At 39.1% G+C, this 27,425-nt stretch overlaps 1 protein-coding gene across 9 annotated transcripts in view; it reads right to left on the bottom strand.

The window, feature by feature from the left end:
- Nucleotides 1-27,425, bottom strand: part of TLN2 (talin 2) — a 218,182-nt gene that overhangs the window by 183,595 nt on the left and 7,162 nt on the right. The window lies entirely within an intron of this gene.

Consider the following 27,425-nt stretch of genomic DNA (forward strand, 5'->3'; position numbering starts at 1 on the left):
CAACACTTGTTTGTAGACAAACTATCATTATTTTCAAGGTAACTGGTAAAATACTATGGGAAATCAGTGACTCTTCAGGCACCTAGAAGTTGTTTGTAAATCCAGTTTCTCTTTAAATGCCAAGGTCATTTGTCCTCACTGACATCTATGAATTTGAAGGTCACAGTCTGAGATTGTCAAAGACTACTTGGTATTTTGGCCAAATCATAACAGACTACCTTTAAGAAATGACATATTTTACCTACCTTTTAAAAACCCCGTATTTTATTCTCCTGCAACTCACCCATTCAACATTGACATCTTTGGGCTAAAACTTAACATAGCAAACTAAGCAAAAAAGTTACACTAGAGCCAGTAAAGGAGTAAATATTGCAATCAAAAGAAAGATTTTCAGTCTACATGAATGTTAGAACATTGGTGCTAAGGTGTTAATTTGAGGAGGAACGCACTATCTACAACTGCAGTGCTTCTTCCTGGACCTCATCTCCCTTTCAAATAGCTGAAATTCAGATTACGTGGGTCTAACAAATAACTTTTCTTATTTTAATACTTGCCTTTGGAACTTGCAACATGCTTGCAAAGTTTTTAATAATTACTCACAGTGTTTAAATAGAATTTAGAAGCTGGTGATGGTGTTACCCAGTGATGCAAATACACATGCAACCATACATATGCATGCAGATATACAAGATACACAGTGTACCTTTTACACCTGACTGGTTTCATTACTCCCAACCTCAGTAATGAACATGCCACTACAATATGCTGTTTGAGGTTCCAAGGATTATTTTACTGTTAGCTTTTCACAAAAAAAAAAAAAATCTAGGAAATAAGGTCATTCGTTGGTTTTGAAACAGCCATCATTACCATTCATTTTAGCACTGTTGCTCATCTATGTAGTAAAGCTGGACATTTCAAAAGACACCAGTTATGCACAGCGTTAGCGCCTGCCTGCTTGCCCTCCAATACAGAAGGGTAACAAAGTCCACTATTCTACAACTACTCAGGGTAATCTACAAAACTTATGAAAGTAATGTAAAATATTAGCTTCTTCCCTTTGACTATGAAAATCTGAAGTGCATTAATAGCTTTTCTTCAGTTTTAAGGCTCAGCAGAAGGAGGTACTTCATAGACATGGACAGATGAATTTAAAGCCATTTCATCCCAAGAGTTTACAGATAAGGGCAATGATAATTTTATCCAAGAAAACTGAAGGCATGCCAGAAGTAATTGGGGATTCAAAACAAACCTACACTGTAATCTATTCCTAGGTAACTATCTTACCTTTAGTGCTTTCCGGAACCATCATATGCCTGCTGACACCAGACAGCAGCCTTACTTTATTTCTTCTTCTACAAATTTCTCTGTTGCATGGTCTAGACACACAAATACAAGGTGGCACAGAGAAAGCCTAAACTCATCCTAAAAAATTGAGTCCCATATACCAAATAAATATCTGCAATTGTTACTGAAAACTGCATGCAGCTTGTCTACTAGAGTAACGTTAACTAGAGATCAACTTAGAGCTCATTGATTTCAAATTTAGTATTATTTCCTCATGCATCAATAAAGACATGTTGCATCTTTTGATGATTTAAATGTTTAAGACAGACCAGATCATCCCTCAGCTCTATACTCAACTCATGCAAATACTGAGCCAGTACTCTAAATCCTTCTCTGCAACTGGGTTGATTGTGTAGATCAGCAGAAGCAGCTCTCTCCTAAAAACATTGTCACTTATTTAGTTTCTGTTCTGGAAGAATAACTAATGATATGTTCTGAAGACATTTTTGGCACTACAAATCTGTACCACCCTAGTGCCCCAAAGGGAAATCGTTAGTGCATTCATTCTGTTAATATGACTGGGAATGAGAGGAGCTGTGGCATGGGGCACAATCTAAGACAGACTGGAATGCCCAGATCCTCACATAAAGAAGTGGCTCAACAAGAAGCTTATCATTTAAAGGATGTTAAAAGTTAAGCCAACCCCATCATAGTTTGCCCCTGTATCTGCAGTTACCTCTATTTTACTAAAATGAAATTGTTTTCTTTGAGTAGCTCAACTACTAGCAAACTCCCCCTGAACAGCCAAAAGTATTGTAAGGAATATCTTCCACTCTCACCATGTTTTCATTCACAGCATTTTACCGGTGCAGACAAAGGTAAAACTCAAACTGAGTTGCACTATAGCTTCCTCCCCCTTACGCCCAGCAGCCCATACATTCATTCATATGCATAATTGGTTCACACTAAAACACATTTCTGCACCTGCTTGATCTTGAAGTTGCCTTTTAGACTGGTCTGCTAATAACAAGTCAGGTGAAATTTTCAGTGCAACTTCTTAAGGGACTTTAACAGGGTATGCCACACTAAGACATCCCTTTTAGCAATGCAAAATAAAATTTATGCTTCCTTGTCACAAAGAACAAAATTATTCCAGGCACAGGAAATACATTTCTGTCATCTTCCAGGACTGGAATTCATGGTTTCACATTTACTTAAAAAGAAAATGCTAAGTGATGAACTAATTAGGTTTTTCCCCTAATGTACCTGACAGCTAACAGCACAAATCACTGGCTTTTCTACTGCAGCAGAATCTTCTAGACTGCCAGTAGCCAACCTTGAATATCTGCCTTGCAGGTTATTTGCTCAGACTGATAGCAGTAGGCACACCCACTTGAAAAACCTGCTGTAAGTGTTCAATGCTCCAAAGACTTTCCAGTCGAACCCTGGAGTTAGTCTATCTTCCCCCCCAAAAAATGCTTACAGAAACAGCAGCTGTCATTTCCATCATCATCAACAGAAGAGACTCACAGTTAACACCTCTGAGAAACTTTTCTGTAACATTCAGCTTGCAAATTTGGCCAGTTTGAATTCAAAATGTTAAGAACAGCATTCCAAAACCATGCTATCTGAGTTTGTCACTATCTTTATTTATAGCCCAGGTAAATACTGCTGACCTGTCAGAGATACTGGTCAAATAGTACCTCAGAGCATCAAATGCCACGTTGAATTCTGAGGTCTCAGCACTGCAACTGTAAGACTCTAGCAATCCACTGGATGAGAACTTTGGAGAATGCAACACTGCCAGCACTGTCATAGCACTGGGTGAACTCGCTGCACTCTTGCAGAATTCTTACAAGACTGGTTGTTCCCAAAATGGGAAACTATGATCTCTGTATTTTTAAAATACAGAATGTAGTATTATGCTACAAAATTCCACAATGAACAGAGATGCCTTCTCCTGCATACGTAGTGCCCACCACAGGTCAGAGAACAGTAAGGACTTGTAGTCTTTCTGCACTTAGATATTAGCAGCAGGCTGTAAATAGTACTGAAAGAATATTCAGATTATTCTCTATGACAGCTGGGTTGAATTTAAAGATGCTCTGGTCTGTGCATGTCAAAGTCCTTGCAGTGTTGAGTAAAAACTACTGCTCAGACCCAGCTTTCAAATGGTTACATAGTCAGAGCAAGAAAACATTGCCAAAGTACTGAATATTGATAAGCTAGTCACTCAAAAATAATTCGATTCATCTCAGTGAAGTACAGATGGATAACACAAAGCTGATTCCATTTACATGCAGTTCAGCTAGTTAATTATATTTCACAGATCTTCCCAGACTGATATTTATACAAATATTCTTTCTGTTGTTGTTTTCCTCAATAACAAAAAAAAATAGCCAATGGTTGTTACTACTTCTAAATCTGATGACCCCAAATTACCCCAAAATTAGCCTTGTCTCAAGAGATAGTTGATGCTCTGTCAAGATAATTATACCTTACTAGGGGGCCTAGCACTCTACAATCTCCTGCAGTTTCACACAGGATGCATTAATCCTTGAAATACACAATTTATGCATGGTACATGTAAGCAACGGCCTTGGCTGCAACAGAATAGCTATGCAAAGAAGAGATGAAGTTGAGTAGCTTCCTTCATGTATCTCAGAGACTACTGCTAAGCACTGAAAAACCCACAACTGTAGTTGTTTCTTAATCTCAACAACCGAAAGCAGAAATATTCCTCTCTCCCCTTCATGTCAGACAATAACCTTCTATCAGTGTAATGGATTTGACTTTCATGCGGGTCCAAGATTTTCTAGGACAATCAAATGCAATCTCATGGCCAACCAGCATGGTCAGCATTGCCAGAACACAAAACAATAAAACGGACCAGAAAAGGTTCTGGGCTGTATGGGAACTTCAAAGAAACCTGCAGGCTGCAAGAGATGCTTTAGTTGGATTTCCTGCTATTGTTTCAACCCTTCTTCCATGGCATCCAAGAATAACAACAGGGCTGGTAAATGCATACCAGGAAAACTAGGCAAGACATTACATCCCTAGATACATGCACATACACATTTAAGATTCACTTGGCAGGCTGTTATCCAGTGAATTCAGGTTTATTAATACGCACTTCAAAGCACAACAGGTACTAGCATTGACATTGCCTATAAAGCACTTGCATATTATCTTCTTAGCCTCTAGTGGCTTAGGTGTGTTAAAATATTGTGTCACGGCACTGATTAATACTGGATGACTTGTTTCTTCTACTGACCCAAGGCTTGTACTAAAAGTGTATGTGTGTGAAATAGATATAAAAATAAGTCATTCTGTTACCTTTCACACAAAACTGGCCCTCAAGTGCAGAAAACAATGCTAAATTAACTTTTAATTGACAAAATTTAATTAGTACACTGGATGTTTCCAAATAATTTCAACAGAAAAAAGTCAATCTATATTTGTATGGCCTGATGTATTGAAGTATATTGCAGAGTAATTATAGTTATCCAAGTTATTAAACACCTATTAGACATTTCAAAAAAAAATCCTACATGAAAGTTAAATTAGGTAGAAAATTCTGCCCATGAATGTATGTCAATTGAGGTAACAAAACTCAATTAAAAAAAAAAATAAAGCTACCTGCTTGGAACTTTAATTGCATCAACAAATTTGCAGCCACTCAAGTTCTCATGTGCAATACCAGTTGCAGAAGCCTGCAGCAGAACCATTTGATCCTACCAAGTATGTCATGCACAATTAACTAACTGCAAGACTATCAGGTCATTTAATTGGTACTTAAACTATTATTTCTAACCTTGCCCAAATCAGAAGGCTAGGTTGTAATTGGAACCGTAACAATATCATCAGCATATACAGTAGTCCATCAAGACAGATCTTAAAATGCTCAGCCAACTTCCCTGAGATTGGCCAGTATGAGTCCAGGCAATGAAATACTCTTCAGAAGCATTAGCTCTTCAGGAACAGACATGGGGTGAACCTCACAAGAAGATTCGGAGAACAAACTCTTCAAATAGAGTGCCCTGAGGCACATACTTTAATAGCAATCTTCCTGTACAGCATAACTTTCAGGACCCAGAAACTCCAAACATAGCAATAAAGCTACTGTTACTGTGACACAAAAATGCTTTAAAATCCCATGGGCAAAGTCTGCAGAATAAGATGCAAGACTTGCTATTGCTTCTATGTGTGCTATTAACATAAAAGATGATCAGGTTTTAAACAAACACCCTTTCAGTTCTTCTTCCAGCTTCACTTCATACCCTTCTGCAGTTCTGGACATCCAACTGGCATTACCCTGCTCATTTCTCTCAACAGACAAACTTCTCTCTACAGCACCTAATAATACAACTTTTCCAAAATGGCACCATGCCCTACACATTGATTTGGCTGACTCAAAGAAAGCCCTTAAAACAAACACAGGGTTGCTTGCATTTTCCCCTGTGTGCATCAAGTAAACTCAGCTAAGATAACACCTCAGTCAATGCCTCAATTAACAAGTCACCCATTGGTATTTAAAAATTACTTGCATCAAAATCATTAATGTGGAAACTGTGGTGTAACAATGACTGCTGAGTCCTCCTCATTTGCATCAGCACTCAAAACAGGTGCCTAAAGTCCACTCTCCCCACCTTCTCCTCCCATCTGCTGTCTCTGTCTCCAGACGTGATGACAAGTGAAAAGCACAGAGATTCTCAGAGCTGCACTCGGAGCAGCAGCAGTCTGCCATCTGGATGGCTTTATGTAGGGTTACAGAAATATAACATTGTTTACTTCTCAGACAACACATGTTTAGTACCTTGTGACAAGAACATTCATCACTGTTACAATGCCCATACAACTCAGCACAGGTCAGCAAGCTTGTGAAAGAAGGCTTACTCACAGTAAAAGATGACATTTAAGAGTGGTTTGTTATTATCTTATTCAAATTGGCCAAAATAACAAAACTGATACAATACAACCCTCAAATCTTTGAAAGAGCTAGCTTTTCTTCAGCTGAAAATAGATTTACCTTTTTGCAGGTAAAGGACCCTGTCCTTTCCCATGTTTACTGGAAAGAGTAAGGAGAAGGCGGGGGTGGGGGAAGTAATACTAAAGAAATCAAGTGAAACAACATTGATTCAGAAAGTCAAGTTATTATTTTTAAAAGCCCACAAATTTATATAAGATAGAAGGATGGCCAAGAAAGAAAGAAATCTTCCCCTGATAAATTTGGTCCCACATGGGGTTTCTTCCCCCTCCTCAAATCTATCCACTCAGTGCTTCAACTCTTACTTGCTCAAGTTTTAGGAGAGATGCAAATGAATACCAAGAAACACATCAAAAGGAAACTGTCCATTATAGTGTTTAATTGCATACTACAACTTAGTTTAAAACAATCACACAAGAAACTGAACCATGTAAACTGAACTCTGCTCAAATAACTACTTCCTTCCCAGAGGTCCACTGCAACAAGACAACCACACTAATAACCTGCACGGAAAACAAGGGATGACTGATGCCAGCTGTAGTCAAACAATGCTGCATAACCTGGGCTCACTTGAAGGCATTAAAGCAAACTTAGCATCCATAATTGCATTCCAGAAGAAGCCTTTTTAACCAACCTAAAGTAGCAGCTCATAATGCTGGGGGACATTAACAATCTCACCTCTAGCAAGCTGCCCACTTCTACTAAGAGAACTAGATTCCCTGGGGGTGCAGTCCCCTGTCTCAGTCAGCATTGCCACAATCCCATCCTCCCCCTTACCCCACTATCCAGTTTTTCCCCATTCCCACCTTACACTGGCACTCAGCCCTGCCCGTAGCAAGTAGGTGCAGCGAGCTAAACTATCCAACTTTGTCTCCCACCCCCCCTTCTCCACAATGTTCGTTTTCAACTAGGCTGTAATTTCCAGTCAGGCCAATGCTAAGGTTGACACAAGGGAAGGAAAGGAGGAAAAGCAAAACAGCACTAACCTTGGTTCAATCTAAACCAACTCACTTGGAATTGTACCCTTAAAGAAGTTTTTCTACATCAGTAAACATTTATTATATATGCTATAGGCTTCCTTCCTCACACAGTGCTTATCAGGATACAAGTTAGACCTGAGGCACTCATGGTAACAGAAAAGGCAAAGGTCTTTTCTTCACAGCAGTCACAGTACCTGTTCGGACAGCAGGACAACATGGCCTAGATATAGGATGTCAACAGAAAAGCCAAACTTGTCTTGCTCTAGATTTTGCAGTCTAAGGGTAAAGGTACTAGGAAGGCCTGCACTGCTGATCTAGCCTTTTAAATCCTTTATGGAAAAAAAAAAAAACAACCAAAAACCACACACCCAAGCACAGATGCTCTAGAAGTAGCAAGAAATAGCTCAAAGAGGTTCTCCATCACATTCAGTTACTGTTAGAGTATATCAACAACAAAGAAGTTCAAAGCTAGGCTACCTCTTTTGCTGTTTCCACTGTACTGGAAAAGGTAGACTCTCACGTACATGGAATTTTGCACAAGAACAAGATTTTTCAGACAAAAATTTATGCAAATCTGCCTAATAAAGAGGTTTCATTATCACAGCTTTTACAACAATGCAATCAGCATTCAGTTTCTATTCCAAGTTAAGAACAGCATTTATGGCAACTTCTGGCAAAGGCAGATGGCACAAGGTTATCACCTTTTTTAAACAAATTATCGTGCCTACTTACTCCCCAAATTCACCCATTTCAGCACAAACCATCCCATTTAGCTAATGGGATGAGAGCAATAACACTGAATAACATATAAAGATTTCAGATACTTCCTTGCAATGCTTGTAGGAGACTACAAGACACATGGAATGGAGTGTTTTGTTAACATCAGGTTGGATACAACAGTCACCTCTACTTTCTACATTTGTGCCCAAGAATAATATTCCACAGCTAGGGAGACTGCACTTTATTTCTCAGCTGTAGGGCTGTAACCAGATAAGAGATGACCCTTCTATCATAGTAGCTAAAGCAGCTATCTACAATGTAGGGTAGCAAAAGTTTCTCCATCCTGTCCTTAAAACATTTAATATGAAAAGTGTTCCCAGCATTGAAACAACTCAAATTTCCCAACTAGCTCAAGTTTGACTAAAAATTGGATTTATCTTGTCTTATCAAGAGGCTTTCTCATAGCTGAAGGAGCATTGAATATGCGAGTTCCCTGCAAACATATGAACATATCTTCTAGCTTCACAGATGCTACAGATGTCAAAGCTCCTTGTGAACATAAGTTTGTAGTGCGTGGTACAGTTAAAAAGCACAGGCCTTCACACACACAAGGAAACAAACAGCCTGGGTTACAACAAAACCAGTAACTTTTGCAAGCTACATTGCTCTGGAATGATAGCTGGCTTTGTCCTCCCCCCAGTTCTCATTTAAGCCTTTACTTTTAATAAAGGCCATAGATATTGCAGCCTACTTTATTTAGCTGCCATTCATTTGCAATAAATAGAGGCTTTGTTTACAAGTTTGAAATACAGAAATAAGACCCACCCCACACACTTGACAAGCAAGCAATCTGGAATGCAACAGCATAAAGGTCTTAAATTATTAGTGACTTCACATTTACAAGATAGGAGGTTTGTCAAGGAGCTGCCAAAGCTGAACAGTTAATACATTAGCAGTTCTCCACCTTAAGAAAGTACTGGATATACCACAAATGTATGTACTAGCAGCATACAACAGATACTTTTAGTCTACTTGATTGTCAGATCCCATCAGCCCAGAAAGCTAGTTGTGTCCTGGACAGCATAAAAATAAGCGTGGCCAGCAGGTCGAGGGAGGTGATTCTCACACTCTGCTCTCACGAGACTCCACCTGGAGTACTCAGTCCACCTCTGGGGTCCCCAGTACAAGACCTGTTAGAGCGGGTCCAGAGGAGGGCCACAAAAATGATCAGAGGGCTGGAACAGCTCTCCTATGAAGAAAGGCTGAGAGGGTTGTTCAGCCTGGAGAAGGCTCTGGGGAGATGTTAGTGCGACCTTTCAATACTTAAAGAGGGCTTATAAGACAGACATACAGAGACTTTTTACCAAGACGTGTAAGAGAGTAAGTTTAGACTGGACGTAAGGAAGAATTTTTTTTACGATGAGGGTGGTGAGACACTGGAACAGCTTGCCCAGAGAAGTTGTGGGTTCCCCATCTTTGGAAGTTGGATAGGGCTGTGAGCAACCTGATCTTGGGAAAGATGTCTCTGCTCATGGCAGGGGGGTTGGACTAGATGATCTTTGAAGGTCCCTTCCAACCCAAACCATTCTATAATTGTATAATTGTTATTAGTAAGCATGTTGAGACCAGCAACTTCCACTGTACCACAAATAATTAGAAAAGCATGAATAGCTAAAAAGTTGCATCATCTCCTGTTTTTTTTCATGTTATTCCGATTACATCACAGGACTTAGAGGTTTTAGTCTTTTTTTCCTCTGATGATTTCAAAATTTCCCCTAATACTTCCTCAAGGAATTTATTGTTCTGCAAAAAGGATAATTGAATAAGATTATACTTCAAATCTGAATCAAAGACACTTTCCTGAAGTACGAAAGGCATCTCACTGCCATACTCCAAGTGACAAGAACTGATCTGTTCCATTAACGCCAGCTCAATGTACTAGACATAAATTCCTAAACACACAGTCTGGAGAACCAACAGCCTCAAGTTTTACAGAAGCATCACATTCCAACATATTTCACCAAAGAGGAGATAATGACTTTTGACCTTTTGCTTATTTTCCTCACAGAATATATTTGGGTTCAGGGTTTCTTTATCAAGCCATTTTACACTCACATTTGTTGTTCTCCTTTCTTTAAAGGAAAATGTCAGTAGAAACAAGCTGAAATTAGGGCAGAGATCACCAACAGAGATGGGAGAAGAGCAACAAGGTGAGCACAGCAGTTCATTTTCTTAATTAATATTTGCACTCAGCACTGCAAAAAGCCATCCCACCATGCTGAGCAAATATCACATGCAGCACACTACCACTCCTCTAATTCCATTATTTTGAGTTAGAGATTATTTTAAGCTCAGCTCTATGATTTCAAAAACTATTTAGGTGGGAAAGTGTAGCCAATGGAATTGCAGCTGTATGAAGCAGGAACAGTTGCTCTGCTGTTCAACTTGTAGAAGCTAATCTATGCCATAATTTTATGGCTCAAAGCAGACAGCTGTAAAATCCCCAGACTCCCCACTCACTACCTTTTACCTTTAAGACACTTGCTCTTCTTCAACCAGGAAACACACTTAGATTCTTGTGCATAGCCAGCACAGGGTAAACACTCTCCTCTTCATTTACATAATACCTTTAAAATCCATATCCCTTTCTCAGAAAGATGAAGAGCTAAGATCTCATTGGGGAAAGCAAAGAATTGGCTTAGGAGAAGGGTGAAAAGAAAAGACAACAGACCAGCTTCATTCAGCAAGTAACAGAGTTGGGAAGAGGCAAGTTAAAATAACAGTTTTGGCTTAATCGGAAACATGTATATAAACATGGGCTGCACATGGCAACAGAAAAAAGTGAGGAGAATTTGACCTTGAAAAAGAATTTTGTGTCTGATAATCTTTCTGTTGAGGGCTATGTGGGTGATTCAAACTTCTGTAATATTTTTTGAAAACAAAGACTGCTATTCAACCAAAAAAAAACCCCATGTTAAATATTTCAGTTATCCAAGTTTAAGTCCAAAAGCCACCATCATAAATCCAAAAAAGTTTATAACCACAAGACAAATTTATATCAAAGTCATCCCATTTGTCTGCATTTTGCCCACATTCCAAGCATTTAAACTTGAGGTGACAACTCAAGCAAAACAGACATTGGACCTCATCTTCCACCAGTGACCCGTGCATCAAAACCATTGACTAATTACTAAGACTGCTGTCTGGCACTGCTTGATACTGGGACCTGGCCCATCAATAGCTCTGACCAAAAATATCAAACATTTCCAAAGAGATCACTCTGGCAATTCTGTAGCTTTACCAGTGGGTATAAAAGTTGGTCTGACATCTGCCACTATAATCGCTGCTCATCATTTAGATAAGGACATCTCCGCCCAGAAGTCCCTTCCTTGTCAGTGCTTTAGACTTCTCATTTAACAGCCCCAATCACCTCACACTGCAGGTCACTTTCTCACATTGCTCCCCTCTCCTCTCTCAGACAGGGAAGTCCGAGCAACCTCTTTTCTCATTGCACTCCTACCACAGATGCCTTCCGCACTCTGGTTCATACTTCACCCATAGTAGGTAGGAATCCAAGTGCATGCAAGGAAGAAAACATAAGCCTCCACTTTTGAGGTAACTTTTGCCAAGAGCAGCTTCTTCCTTCTCATTACACAACACTACTGACTTTTGATTCCTTACATTTCTGTCTTTAGGACACAAAAGAAGCCCAAACACAAACTTCTCCTGTTACATAGCTCTGAAGGTTTCCACCTTCACTCACACACCTAAGAAACACTTCTGTGAACAAAGACAATTCCATAGCTACCAAATAAGTACTAAACTTGAGTTAGAGTGTTACACTGACCATCCTGACACCATCCAGGGAGCCTGGTAATACTCAGAGAAGAAACAGGAAGAGCAAGCAGATCCAGTTTGTCAAACTAACCTAGCTCTTTCACAGGGATTTCTACAATTACAGCATTCAACTTCAGTGTAACAGCAGTCAGAGGATCCAGCAATTGGTTAGAGAGAGACCAGCTGTGTGCACACACACATGTGTAAGGGAAAATTGTAAGCATATCTCCTCTGACCTTAAGGATCAGGAAAACAGAGACACGGACTTTTAAAGCCACTTGAACTACTTAAGGTTTTCCCATTATACTTTCAATTATGCAGCAAGGGTTTCCCCATCCAAGGAAAATTATTCAGTCTTCAAACCAATGGCTGATGCACAAAGAAGCTTAAGTTCTTCAAACTGCAATGACCATATTGCAGATGCATTACACATGACTGTGGACATAGGCACCAGAACTGGCACGACTTATTCTGGAAGAGAACAGGCAACAACAAAATCACTCTTTTGGGTTTCAGTCACTTGAAACTGAGCTGATATCAAGTCAACTAAAGCATTAGCGGGATTTTAACAGCATGTTGCCTAGCAAGTTACAAAATAATGCCCACAGAGATATTCAAAGCTAAAGCTATTAAGTGTTGTATGGTTTCTGTGCAGGTCTGTTCAGGTCCTAACCAGAAAGATTCTACAATTTGTCTCAGATCTACGCTCAGCAAGTGTTTGAAAGTTTTTTAATTAAGCAGCACACATTCTCTAGGATGCATTTCTTAAAAGTCAGTTAGTTGTAAACTCTTTAATTTTTTTTCATTTTTCAAAGGAGTGATACTGGTCAAGCAGCTGCCTACATGAGGCATTATTGATTCATAAAGGCTACGTATAGTTTAAGTAAAATCCAAGAAACAGGGACATGAAAGATTCAGGGCTCCTGCTAGTTGTAGTTTCTCCACTGAGAACCCTATTACTACAAATCATGTTTCACAAACCATACATGTGCAGTAAAACCTGCAGAGATACTGCCTGCCTCACCACCTTAAAAATAACTTTGTTTAGGAAAGTCATCAGGACATCACATATTATGCTAGATAGTCACTTCCAGTACATACCCCCAGTTTTTCCCACTCAAACTGAACTGAAGCCAAAAGGCAGACTTAATGAGAACTCATCTGCTCAAAACTGAAGATATGCTCATTAGCGAGACCTGAAAAATTAAAATTTTAGCTCATCACACTAATTGCCATTTAACATGCTGAAGTTCTTTTGAAGTTGACTGCATCAGCTTAGGGCTCCACTGAAAAATGGCATTCCCTCAACGTTACTCTCAAAATACAAGAAAAATGAGTTAAGACTATTGAACAGAACAACAAGAACAGACAAAAAAAGGCAAGTTTTAAGCCTAATAAAACAGATAGAGTCATCTCACTATTAGGATGCAGTTTTCTCACCTGAAACAGAAATAAAAGGGTAACTAATTTTGAGCAAGAGTTGTCCCCTAGAAGCAGAAGAACCACCAGAAGCTACTGCCAGCACACCTTTGAGCAAAAGTGATTCTTGCTAGTTATCACTGACAGCATGAAAACCTAGAAACTATTTTGCAGGTAGAGTCAAGGAATGAGAACAGAATATTTCAGTTGGAAGGGACCTGCAATGATCATCTAGTCCAACTGCCTGACCACTTCAGGGTTGACCGAAAGTTAAAGCATGTAATTAAGGGCCTTGTCCAAACGCCTCTTAAACACTGACAGGCTTGGGGCATCAACCACCTCTCTAGGAAGCCTGTTCCAGTGTTTCACCACCCTCTTGGTAAAGAAATGCTTCCTAATGTCCAGTCTAAACCTCCCTTGATGCAGCTTTGAACCATTCCCATGCGCCCTATCACTGGATACCAGGGAGAAGAGCTCAGCATCTCCCTCTCCACGTCCCCTCCTCAGGAAGCTGTAGAGAACAATGAGGTTGCCCCTCAGCCGCCTTTTCTCCAAACTAGACAAACCCAAAGTCCTTAGCTGCTCCTCATAGGACATGCCTTCCAGCCCTTTCACTGGCTTTGTTGCCCTCCTCTGGATGCATTCAAGGACCTTCACATCCTTCTTAAATGGTGGGGCCCAGAACTGCACACAGTACTCCAGGTGAGGCTGCACCAACGCTGAATACAGTGGAATAATTACCTCTTTTGACTGGCTGGTTATAATGTGTTTAATGCACCCCAGGATGCCATTTGCCCCCAACCAGCACCCCAGATCCCTTTCCGCAGGGCTGCTCTCCAGCCACTCCTCTCCCAATTTTAACTTGTGCCTAGCAACAAATGTTGCCTGAGTACTGAAGACAGTGGAAGGAAGACATGAAACAAGGAACACATCCGAAAGACTGGTTCATCATTAACTGTTTCAGCAGTCTTAACTCCGGCATTTTGAATTAAATGACAAATGTCACAAAAATCTAAAGCTGTTAAATTATATAATGCCCAATCTCTAAAAGAGAATTACAATACAATGAACAAACAGGCCCGGGGGGGGGGACACAAGTGAGAGACATGCTGTGAAGAAACAATCACCACTCATAACCTACTTGTGTCAATCATGGAAAGGCTGAACCAGACAAATCTCATTTTAGTTTGTCCGACAGAGCAAAAGGATGGAAGAGGATTGACATGAGCTATCTGCAGCTCACATTTCTCATACTAATTCTACCTTCTCCCACAGTTTTGCTGTCTTGATTTGGGAAATGACATAAAACTAATACTAATGTCAAATCAATGTAACTAGCCCTTCAATTAAGTCAGAAACCAAGCTTAACTTCATTTTCCCTTCAAAACTAAATCATAGTGATGTACAAAACAATGGTATACCACTAATTCTGCTCTATCATGCACCTAACAGATACAGAGCATTTTATGCTGTGTTACAGGAGTTGGGTGTTTTTCATTCAATCCACTAGAAACCACTGAATTAGCAATCACATTGTCCCAGCGGCACTACTTTCAACATCAAGTATCGATCATATAACCTATAATCACATTTTAAGTAATCAACTGCTCCCTCCCAACACACCAAAACTTACTGCATTGCAAAGTTTGAGATATAAACAGCATGACTTAAGGGTGAGGTGTAAACTGAATGCCAGTACCAACCTACATTTGGCCAAAGATGTATTTTAGTAAGACAATTGATCAGCTAGTCAGCCACACAATATATGTAATTAAATGGTTGAGAACAGTTAGCATTAATATTTAATTACTTTATTTAATAGGGGCGTATTTTTACTAATGCTTCATATAACAGATTTTAAGAGGTTTAAATATGTTGTCTTAAAGAAAGAACACACACCAAAACTTTACTAAGTTATTTTACCATTTATTTCAAGTGCTTAGCTTCCATAACAGCTACAGTACAAAAACCATAGTCCCATAAGAGAAAGCCATATGAACAAAGAAGGAGTGTTGTCCTTCCAAGCTATCATATACACAAGATTTATTTTCTTCATATTTCAGGCACAGCAGTGTTTCACCATTAACAGCTTCTTAACACACGATTCAACATAGCCCAGATCAATGCACAAAGCACACAAAATAGCACATGGCAGTGAATATAAAAAGGGTATTGCTTCAATAAAGGTTGTGGCATCTCTAATTCTAACTCCCAGACAAAACAAACAAACAAAAAAGGACTTGTATCACAGCAACTTTACCTGCTCATGACCTCAAATACATAGGTTTTAGAATACAAACAAATCTGTTGCAACATGTTGAGGGCTGGAAGTCAAAGAGCAGTGTAAGACATGGTTTGAACCAAAATAGAAACCCATGAATGGGTGTTGGCAGCAGGGGAATCCCCTTCCTTCTTGCTGCTATTTATAACTGAAGGCAAGTAAGGTCATTTCCAATTTAACACTCAGTTCTCAAAGCAACTTTTTTCTGCAGGGCAGGGAAAAAGAAGTGAAAGGTACAAGCATTTCAAACACAACATTCTAAGGCAGTGATTGGAAAGCTTCACAAGCAAGCAAGACACACTTTGACCATTTCTACAAGACAAACGAGTCAAAGTCACCATTTAGTGTTCTGTGTATAACTTACTTTAATGCCAAATGCAGTGAACTTGGAAGTATCTGGCATTGAAATGAGGAGTAAATAAGGAAAACTAATACTAGCTTTCCTACAGCTTTTCAGCTGTAGGAAAGAATAGAACTTGCATTGGTTCGGCTCATTTGAAAATTTGGTTTGGCTGCAAGGCTGCTTTATAAAGCAGACTTCAATCTTTGGAAACAACTTCTTTCAAAGGGAATCTCCAGCTTCTAGCTCAACCCAGAAACAGTGTGTAAGATGAAATACATCATTATTGGTTTCCCCACAACAAAAATATCGAAGCACACAGTTGATCAAGACTTCTGTCCTACTGTCAGGCAGAATCTGTCCTAACACTGTCACACTAATTTAAATTTAAAATTATGAACATAAGAATGCTTTTAATTTTGAAGGCTGAGGAGAAGAATCAATTTGCCAGGCACATTGGAAGTCAACTAAGTCTTCTGTCAATACACTGCCCAAATATTTTTCTGCCCCATCTACATCAAGAAGCTAGCTATTGTACTACAGTCCATTTATGCTACTCATTTCTGGAAAAACTGAATGGTGGTCAGTGTAGCTAATCATGCCAGGAAGCTGGTTTGTAGATGTTTCTGCACACAAGAGACTAAATCAGTTTGTTGCACTGGTGGAAGGGCCATGAATTCTTCACAACCACAATAATCAGCAGAGAGTTCTGCATTCTCTTTGATCACCTGAAGCAGGAAATAGGCTTTGGAACCATGTTTACCAGAGTGCTTAATACAGAACACTGATCAGAATTCTGCTCTTCAAAGTTGGCACAAAAAGTTTCACACCTTCTGATAAACAGCTATCACAAACTGGTACCAACAGCAAATCAATATCACTTTCCTTGAAATGAAACAAAAGGGCTTCCAGAGAAAAACATGCATGAAATTATACTAAGTGTTGATGAGATTTGCTTTAAAAACATAGCTTAAAAAGTAGAATTCAGATTAAGGGACCATGAAGATTTACACTGGTTGAATCAACATCCTCTTGTGTGGACTTAACATGCTCAAAGTCTTTCCAACACTGTATTTGAGAAAAAGATGACAAGTCACAGCCATTCATGTAACATAACCAACTCCAGCTTCACTGTACTTCCTGTGTGCACTACCCCATACAATGTGTTACCTTCACAGCAAGGTTAGATTCCTCACTAGTTTGCAACCGACTACTGCATACCTAAATCCCACCCCTTAATGTGATGATTTGACAGCAGCCCTTCTACAAGATTCAATACACATCGATCCATGATTAAGATCCCTATCTTTACGTAGAATATAGCAAACTGAGAAGAAAATGGTATTAATGACAATTGTTCAGTATGGATGGTGCACCTCTGTGACACTGGAACAACTTGGTAATGAGCATTTCTTACAAAGATCTGTAATGAGATACTCCTGGCCAAACACATGCAACACATAAAATCAAGGATTGTCTTTAGTGTTAGCACCAGGCAACTGGAATAGATGTTTCTTATTAAGAGTGGCTAAGGAAGAACCAAATAAGAGCAGGTGTCTGTCCTGTGATCTGCTAACCCTTCAAAAAAAGAACTGCTGCTTACAGAGGCCAAGTGGTCTATCCTCAGTAACTGGACACAGGAAATTATTTTTATGGCATTCATCTGAAGTATTGAAACCCAAACCTAGTTAAAGAGATACATTTTTTTAAAGTCTTAGTTTTAATAAAATAGGATTGACTCTTTCCAAAATAGAAAGATAGAATGCTAATTCTAGCAATGCATAGAACAATGAGTGCTTGCTATGCAGGCAGACACTCGTCTTCCAAGGAATGACCCCTTTATTGTCACAGGCTACACTCCAATACGCAGCTACAAAGTATTTCAGTAGTGCTTACCACAGCAGCAGTTTGGGGAAACAAATACCCAAACAACAGGGGGTGGCAGGGAGCGTGTGCAAATTTAAGAACCAAAATCCAACAAGCTTATTTTTGAGTTTTGAGATAAATAGTAACAGAGGGTAACTGAGAATGGATCCACTTTTACGTTAAGTATACATAATATTTACAATGCACCAAAAAATGGGCTGCTCATGTTCCAGATGCAAGTCAAGGTTAGCAAGATCTTACCATTTCCTCTATTTTGCCATTAGAAACAAGCAAGAAACTTAAAAGCACATACTTAACAGTTCATCTTAATTTTAACCAAACTTGCAATATATATATAAAATCCTAAACAAGGCACAAGGAGAGAGCAAGCCAGAAGCAAAAAACCTCCTTACCAGTTCTTCAGCCAAAGTGGCATTAATGCTCAGGAAGCTGGAATAAACTATTAAGTTACATGTCACTGCAAGATGGAGTCAGTTACATCACTTTGAGTACAAAAAGAGAAACATATCCCCAGGCAAAACGGATCAAACATTTTTAACCTTTCCTGAATTGCTGACTATCTCAAGACAAAATATCATTAGGTATGTAACCTAGCTCAAAAACATTAGGTTTGATTTTTAATATTCACTGTAAGAGATGGCAATTCACTCATCAAGGACAATAAGTGCACTTTCATTATCAAAAATAACTGAACTTGTCACTGTACGACATTGTCAAAAAAAATACTGAAACAAATGTTTTCAGAAGTGGTTTTTGAGATTATTATGCCAGTACCTTAGATATCCAAGCTTATAATAGAAGGACAGGCTTTACATGTTCTTACCCTAAAACACAGTGTTAAATATAATAGCCTCGTTCACATATACTGTTTATTTTTATCCTGCTAACAAATAATTTTAGAAAAAAAAAGTTGCTACATTTTAATCATTGTGGGTAATAATTGTGGGTAATTCCTGTTCAGAGATACTGTAGACACCGCTGGATTCTGAATATCAGCTGTACAGAAAACAAAACCCCTACAACAATAAGGTTAGCATGTCATTTGTTGACTACACTTGAAGTAGCATCTATGAATCAGCCAGACCTCCAATCGGCCACCTCTGGAAGCTGCCAATTTTTTTTTTTTTTTTTTTTTAAATAATGCAACAATTTGAATGTATTAGGTTTCCTGAAAAAGTGCATATTTTTGCAAATTAAGAAAAGACTTAACATTATTAACACTGATGTGCAAAATCTACTTGAGTTTCTCAAGTTTCATCAGAATACAGCAATTCAGATTTGTATTTCCATCATGCTCAGTGAGTATATGAAAGATTACTGGAGAATGGGATGTGAAAGAAGGGATAGAGGGATGAAAGCTTAATAAAGCTTCAAACTCAAGCCGTAGGTCAAAATACGCCTGCAAAGGCAGTATTTCAATTTAAACTTTCAAATCCAAACCTGACATTTGAGCTCAGGAACTCAATTTGCTATGACATACATAGTTACTTCCCCCTTGCCCATCAAGGTCTCTGCCTTCACCTTTGACAGAGCAATTACATGCCTGTAATGCTTCTGAGAAGGGTAAAATCCTGATCACTCAGCCAACCCTATATATGCAATGCAAGAAAAACATTGTTCCCCCAGGCTCTCAATTTAAATTGTGCTGTTTGTGGCTGAAGTTGAGGACTTCTATTGTAGCATGCATAACCACATCAGTCCTGCCCATATGGCAGCCCAGCTCTGATCCCCAAAAGTGCCAGAGTCCACAGATTCGTTACATGCTGTGTGAAGAGAATTAAGTATCAGATGACAGGAGAACTTGGCCTTAAACTATCCAACCCACTTTTCTCTAAGACAGAATGCAGAAACAAAAAATGGATACCAGTAATTCATTCATACAGAGTATGATACAGAATCATTCTATGTAAGAGAATGCTGCAAAAATAGTTCCAGATTTCAATTCGTATGTAGACACTTCAGCAGCTTAAGCAAAGACTGGTCCTTGTCTCTAACTTACAATAACCATGTTAAAGCATCCAAAATCAATACCATGTACTCCTGAGTCTTTCTCTTTATCCTTAAGAAGTCAAGCACATCATCTAAAAGTTAGATTGCCTCCATCTTCAAAATAAATGAATATATAGTTCTTTCTGATCATCAACACTAATTAGGCAGATTTATTTTGATGTGTAGGTTGAAATATCGTAAGTAGTCAACTGCCAAGGCTACAGGGTGTATTGCTGCCCATTTACAGAGATTCAACACATCATATACATGCTTATTTCATACACACATTCCCTCAGAGCCACTACTCTCATGTACACAGATATCCATAGCTCTCCAAAGGCTTTGACTCGTGCCTCTGTGTATAATTGAAAATTTGTGTTCAGTAGATTAGAAGATGCCAAGTATATGCAACAGAAAGCACAGCTTCACCATCTCATTAATAACTTACATTGTCTTCAAGTGTAGTAACTGCCATACAGCAAAGTTATTCTTTGACACTTTATAGAGGCAACCCAAACTACTAAGCATAAAATGCTTTTGGAGCAATTTATAAAGTGTAATTCATCTCCAGAAACCTCCTCAAAAAACAACAGAAAACCTTTCTTTATTTGAACACTACCACAGTCCCCCCCCCCCTCTTATAATTACAAAACTGTGTTTTGTATTGTATATTGTATGTAGAGTTTTCTACATTGCCTGAAGAAGCACTTTTCTAAGTTGTAAGCCTAAACCCATAAGGCCCAGGTATAACTGAGGGCCCTAGGAAGTCAAATATATTTTCCTTAATTTTCAGGATCCCGTGGTCACCACAAAGAACTAAACAATATCTATTTTGCATTTCCAGCTTATACGATTATTAACAACACCTTAAAAAACACTAAGTGCAGTCAAAGCAGTTGCATAAGTATCTCAGTGGGACAAGAACTTGAAACAGCAGCTCAGAAGATGCAACCACCTTGTTCGATGTGAGAAGGTATCAACATTAACACACGCTTCGTGTACATCTAGAAGTGTGCAAACCTCTTCCTGCGTACACTTCGTTTTATGTGGGACTGAACGTAAGTTTCTATGTATTTGGAACCATTAAAGAGCAGACACTAAAGCAGGACAACAAAGTATGCATGAGAAAAGGAAGGCACATGTAGGAAAACAAGATATTTTTTTTTTCCCCGATTCAAGGATTTCAAAGCTGAGTTACTAAGAAGTTCCTTTTTTCCACTGCCTGGTAAGAATTGCCTTTTGCCTATATATTATTTCCCCTCAAATACTCAAGAAACACTGCTCCTTTCTTCAGCTGCAGGAGACGACTATTGCAAGACTTGCCCTCAAACAAGCCACAGGGTGCTTGAGCTTCATTTCGTTATTCCCAAGACATCCATTACCAAATCAGAGTATGCCTAACAACACAGATTCACCTGTTTACATTCTTCACTAAGCCTTATTTCGAATTTTTTTCTGCAAATACTTCAGTTTGGCCCCATTTTGCACCAGCTGCATTCTGGAGAACAAGCTGGTTTCATGCAAGCATTCCATAACTCTAAACAACAAGAAACATTACAGAGAAGCAAAGGCTAGCCTCTGTCCTACTTGCTGCAGCTTCTCTATCGTATGTGCAGTTGTTTCACTAGCTCATGGTCACTGATACACACACACCGATCAAAACGTATCCTGTCAACCAACACTGTCAAAAGACTGCATTCCACTACTAACAAGACAGTCATACTCCTTAGGCAAGCCTGATTACACAAATAGTAGGTTTTTATTAGTTTATTACTTATAAAGAAGCATTTTCTTATTGCTTAGTTGAATAGCCCCTGAATGTTGTCAGAAGAAAGGTTTTCTAATTCTAAGCTACTTGGAGATATATTATGAATTGCTTAAATTTCAAATGGCAAATTCCCAATAAGCACAAGTATTTCAGCCTAAGCACAGCATTCTCCTGAAGAAACTGACTGCTCATGGCTTAGATAAGTGCACTCTCCACTGGGTAAAACACTGGCTGAATGGCCGAGCCCAGAGAGTGGCGGTGAATGGAGTCAAATCCGGTTGGCAACCAGTCACGAGTGGTGTTCCCCAGGGCTCAGTATCGGGGCCAGTTCTGTTCAATATCTTTATCAATGATCTGGATGAGGGGATTGAGTACACCCTCAGTAAGTTTGCAGAGGACACCCTCAGTAAGTTTGCAGAGGACACCAAGTTGGGTGGAAGTGTTGATCTGCCTGAAGGTAGGAAGGACAGGCTGGATCAATGGACCGAGGCCAACTGTCTGAGGTTCAACAAGGCTCAGTGTGGGGTCCTGCACTTGGGTCACAACAACCCCATGCAACGCTACAGGCTTGGGGAAGAGTAGCTGGAGAGCTGCCCAGTGGAAAAGGACCTGGGGCTGCTGGTTGACAGCCACCTGAACATGAGCCAGCAGTGTGCTCAGGTGGCCAAGAGGGCCAATGGCATCCTGGCTTCTATCAGGAACAGTGGGGCCAGCAGGACCAGGGAGGTGATCATCCCCCTGTACTCAGCACTGGTGAGACCGCACCTCAAATACTGGGGCCCCTCACTACAAGAAGGCCGTTGAGGTGCTGAAGCGTGTCCAAAGAAGGGCAACAAAGTTGGTGAAGGGTCTGGAGAACATTCCTTAGGAGGAGTGGCTGAGGGAACTGGGGTTGTTTAGTCTGGAGAGGAAGAGGCTGAGGGGAGACCTTATTGCTCTCTACAACTACCTGAAAGGAGGTTGTAGTGATGTGGGGATTGGTCTCTTCTCCCAAGTAACAAGTGATAGAACAAGAGGAAATGGGCGCAAGTTGTGCCAGGGGAGATTTAGATCAGATATTAGGAAAAATTTCTTCATGGAGAGAGTGCCTAGGCATTGGAACAGACTGCCCAGGGAAGTGGTGCAATCGCAGTCCCTGGAAGTATTCAAAAAACATGCGGATGTGGTGCTTAGGGACATGGTTTAGAGTTAGACCAGGCAGTTAGGTTAAGAGTTAGACTCGATCTCAGAGGCCCTTTCCAATCTTAATGATTCCATGATTCTATTTTAAACATCTATAGATCGACCAGGAAGAAAGAAAACAACTGACTTCTGTTAAACACTAGAGGCCCAAAAAAGGTAAATTTCACTCGGACAAGTCTCCAGCATCCTGATTCACTTGTCATGTGTCATGGGAGAGTTAGGTCCCATAGAATAAATGTAAAGAAAAATGTCTCAAATAAAAGAAAGCTAAATTGGAGACTCTTCTTACAGAACAACTTAACTTGAGAAGGAAAAAAAAAATTATTAAACACATCAGAAATAAGTGTTGGTACCAAATACAACTGTTCTGGAAAGTCTGTGAAGAGATGGCTGCTTTCTGTATCTGATCATGGTAGCACAAAGACTATTTCATAGGTAGTAATGCAATTTTGGTTTAAATGATGAAAAGTACACCTTAAGCAAGAAATCTGAAATGTGTATATAGTCCAGAAAAGAAATAATTAGTTAATACCACACTACTGCAAATCTTCAGTCTTTACAAAGCTGTAACTACAGTTTTAAAAAAAGATGCTTTTCTCATTTTTCTTTTTATTCTTTTATTTTCTGTCTTCATTCTACATTTTTTCCTTTGGTTTTAAGAAGTGCATTGTAAACAACTTTCAAAAAGCAATTCCCTGGTTTATCTTCCCTTTTTACCCAAAGGGCTGTTATCTGCAGTCCCACCTTGCTTTTGCACCTCTTCAGGGGCTAAAGTTGTACTTCATTTCTTATAACTCACATGACAGCTACAGAAAGCTGAGCTGTACATGAAGAGATACACTTATTGGGTGGGTACCAAGACAGTACTGGTGCCTGATAGCAGATGTTTAGCAGGTACTTGAAATTTATCTTTAATGGAAGACGCTGTAGCCTCAGGCAGAATGAGAACTACATTGTGTTGGCTGCTAAACAAACCGAGTAAGAATTGCTATCCCTTCTTAGAAGTCCCAGACAGAAAAAAAACAACCAACCAAAACTTCAATCATCTAGGAATGCTTATTTCTAAAAGTTTAACTGGCGTGACCTAAGGCCACAATTCACAAAGGCATGCTCATAAAAATTTGCATGCTGTCACAAGACACGTGGGTCACATTACTAAACACCATATTTTAACGTACAAGAATGTGAGGCAAGTGAAGACAAGAAATTCTAACCAGGGAAATGCACAAATGGTTTAGAGCCCTCTACAGTTGCCATCTTGCTCAAATCACGTTTGACCCTGAAGACACTGAAGTGTTATGTTATGTCAGATACACAGATGCCATGACAGATTTTGCTTTTGCTTCAAAATCCATGTGTATCCACTGATCTCCTACCACCAGTACAAGCTCCTTGTCAGACACGAGGTAAAATCAACAATCTAATCAGATCTGACAAAAAGTTGTCCAAAAAAAAGTTGAAATTATGAAGATGACTATTCAAAATATGGATTTACATAAGCTATCATTAACAATGAACCTCACCCTAAGTGTACATTGTGCCTTGAGATATTAGCTAATGATAGTATGAAGCCATTACGATTAGCAAGACATTTAAAAACTAAGCACCCAGAACATGAGGACAAATCTCTACAATTTCTTCAGCACTGCTTTCAAATCATGTGATACTCAATATAGTACTTTACTTAAAAAAAAAAAAAAAAAATCACTGAACTTAATGATAAATCTTCAGAAGCCTTTTTTAAGGTTTCTTACTTAATAGCAAAAGAGACAAAGCCACATACCATCGGGGAAGCACTTGGTCTTCCTGCTGCAGTAAAAAATGGCTGAAATAATACATGGAAAACAATATGGCATTCCTTTGTCAGCAAGTACTGCTGGAAGACGCATAAAAAACAGCCAAAGATTTGAAGAAACAAGTATTAGAACTAATTATGCAGTGTGGGAGGTTTGCTACACTGTTGGCTGAAAGTACAGATGTTTCTAACATGTCTCAGCTTACGGTAGATGCTAGATTGTTTCAGTAATGAAATACACTGGGAACTACTTTTTTGCGAGTCACTACAGGAAAGATGTACCAGAGGACTCAACATATTCTCAACAGTAAATTCTTTCTTTAATAGAAACAACATCTTATGGAAAAACTCTGCACGTGTAATCACTGATGGAGTGGCTGCTTTGACCGGAATTAAAAAAAAAAAAAAAAAGGATGCTGGTGTAAAGGTTACAGGTAGAATCAGATGTGAAATTCTTTCACTGCATCATACATAGGCAAGCTATTGCAGCAAAGTTAGAACCAGAAGTACACAAAGTGCTATGGGATGTCATTGATAGAGTTAATTTTATAAAAACAAGATCTTTAAATAGTAAGATCTTTACAATACCTTGCAATGAGATGGCGAGTGACCATGAAAGTCATATTCCCACACTGAGGTTTGCTGGGTATCTTGTGGCAAGGTGCTTAAGAGAGTTGTCAAGCTTAAAGACAGATTGTGCATTTTCTTTCCCCCCCACAAAGACAACTATTCAAAATTTGCTGACCTCTTCTGTGATGACAAGTGGCTGTCAGTGGTATGCTACCTAGCAGATATTTTCAAAAAAATACACACTTAAAGCGTCCATTCAAGGTGAAGTTGATGTTTTAACAGTGAGCAAGAAAGTAACTGCTTTTCAAAAGAAACTTGCTCTACAGAGATTGTTTTGAAAATGGATGTTTGGAAATGTTTCCATTGTTAGGTGATTTTGTTGCTGAAAATGATGTGTCACCTATAAAAAAAACCTCTCAAATCTGTACACTTAGAAGATGTGGAAACAGAATTTCCTGACCTGTTTAAAAATCTTCCAAAAGAAGAGTTTCAGGGGGTTTTGAATGCATTTGTTAAAAATAGAAGAATGCAACACTTCCCTATTAGTTCGCAAGAACAACTGATTGACATCAGGGAAGATGGAAATTTAATAGATGAATTCCAAGAAAAGCTTTTGCATAATTAGTATATGGGAGTGGAAAATGAGTATCATCATTTAGTAAGCACAACCAACAATGCACTCCTTCCATTTGGATCTACGTATCTTTGTGAGGTCTTTTTCAGCTATGACAGCCATTAAAACCAAGCATTGAAATAAACTGAACTTAGAACCAAGTACTGAAATAAACTGAACTTAGAACCAGACCTTCAAATGGCTGCATCAAAGTGTTAAACCAAGATTTTAAAAAAGTGAAGCATATTCAGTCACATAGCTCTCACTAAAAAAATTTTTTGTAACGAGAGCAGAAAGAGTTTTTGTTAAGAAACAAAACTGATTTTAAAAATACTGTTTATCTCACTCTTTCTTAATTTCTATATCTGTATATGTTTTATAATGTACATAATATTAGTACAGTAGCATATGTGTATTTTTTATTAAAAAAATATACATATTTTGGGGGTGCGTGCTCACAAATCTGTTACTGACAAGGGTGCGAAATCAAAAAAATCTTTGGAAATCACTGCCTTAAATGACCTGGTAGGCTGGTAATAGTATTCCAAAGAAATTAAGGCCATTGCTGCTTGTAATAAGATCCATATGGAACACAGGGTTTAGTTTTTAATTTTCAGTAAAGGGTTTTTTGCCCTCATACACAGATGGCATTTTTAACACTTCAAACTTCAATTTATCTTTGAAAAGGAATGATAATAGCATTAGGTAGGAACACAATTTTCCTGCACAGGTATTCACAGTCATTACTGAGTCACTTTCATAGCCTGGCCTTACAGTTATTTCAGTAGCGGTCTGCTTGGTTCCTCAGGGCACATCCACGCTTCTAACTCCTTGCAGGCTTTGTTTATCTGTGTTAAATAATCTCCAACAACAGCTGCACATAAGTAGTTCACCTTAACCACACGCTTGTACCACAATCAAGGTATTTTTCTGCCCCATTTCTTTGCCACTAAAGCCCTGCCATTCTGTTGGAGTGTTCTTACAAAGTTGGCCACAGTTCTAACATGAAATCTTTAAGAATATCTTTTCTGCCCAGGCCCTCACAATGTTTTAATGCTTTGTCTTGTGGCATTCCTTACAGGAAAGCAAGAGAATTGTGAAACTTAAATACCATGGTTTCTTATTTCATGTATCTTGCTTTTTGTTAGGCAGAATGGATTAAAATTTGGCTAGCACCTTGATCGTTACAGCAATTAATAAAAAAAAAAAAATATATATATATATACGCATTAGAGCTCAGGCAACCATCAACTGTTGGGATGGATGGGCCTGCGCTGCAAACCAAGCAGCAGCCAAAAAGTTCTTAGGATATCAAAAGTGACACTTCCTCCTTCCCCCTCAAAAATACTACCAAGAAATTTGCATACTTGGGCTCTATAACTGTATTGTGCTACCAGGTGGTCACCTACTGAACCTAACTGTTCTTTTCCTCAAGAACATCGAGTTTCAAATGATTATTTTCCATGGTATTAGAAAGCTTTGTGTTGATGTTGGATGGTTTGCTGTGACTGCTACGACAGGATTTTTCAAGACTGGACCATTTTCTTTCAGGAACAGCCACACAGCAGTGGTTAAGCACCTCCCTGTAAGAGGTAAGTATCTGCATGTTCTAGAATGAGGTGGCCATTTTGAACAAAACAACAGGCAGTGTACAAAAGGAGAGGAGAAAGACTGAAGTGTCTTAGGTCCTTCAACTACCCACAGCTAGGGCAACAGATGCAGGTAGCACCTCTAACAGACTATCCTCCAACTCCTGGAAAAAGTTCATTTTGT

This window comes from Nipponia nippon, unplaced genomic scaffold (assembly GCF_047370975.1).
Source record: "Nipponia nippon isolate SJK-2023a ecotype South Korea unplaced genomic scaffold, ASM4737097v1 scaffold_9, whole genome shotgun sequence".
NCBI lineage: Eukaryota > Metazoa > Chordata > Aves > Pelecaniformes > Threskiornithidae > Nipponia > Nipponia nippon.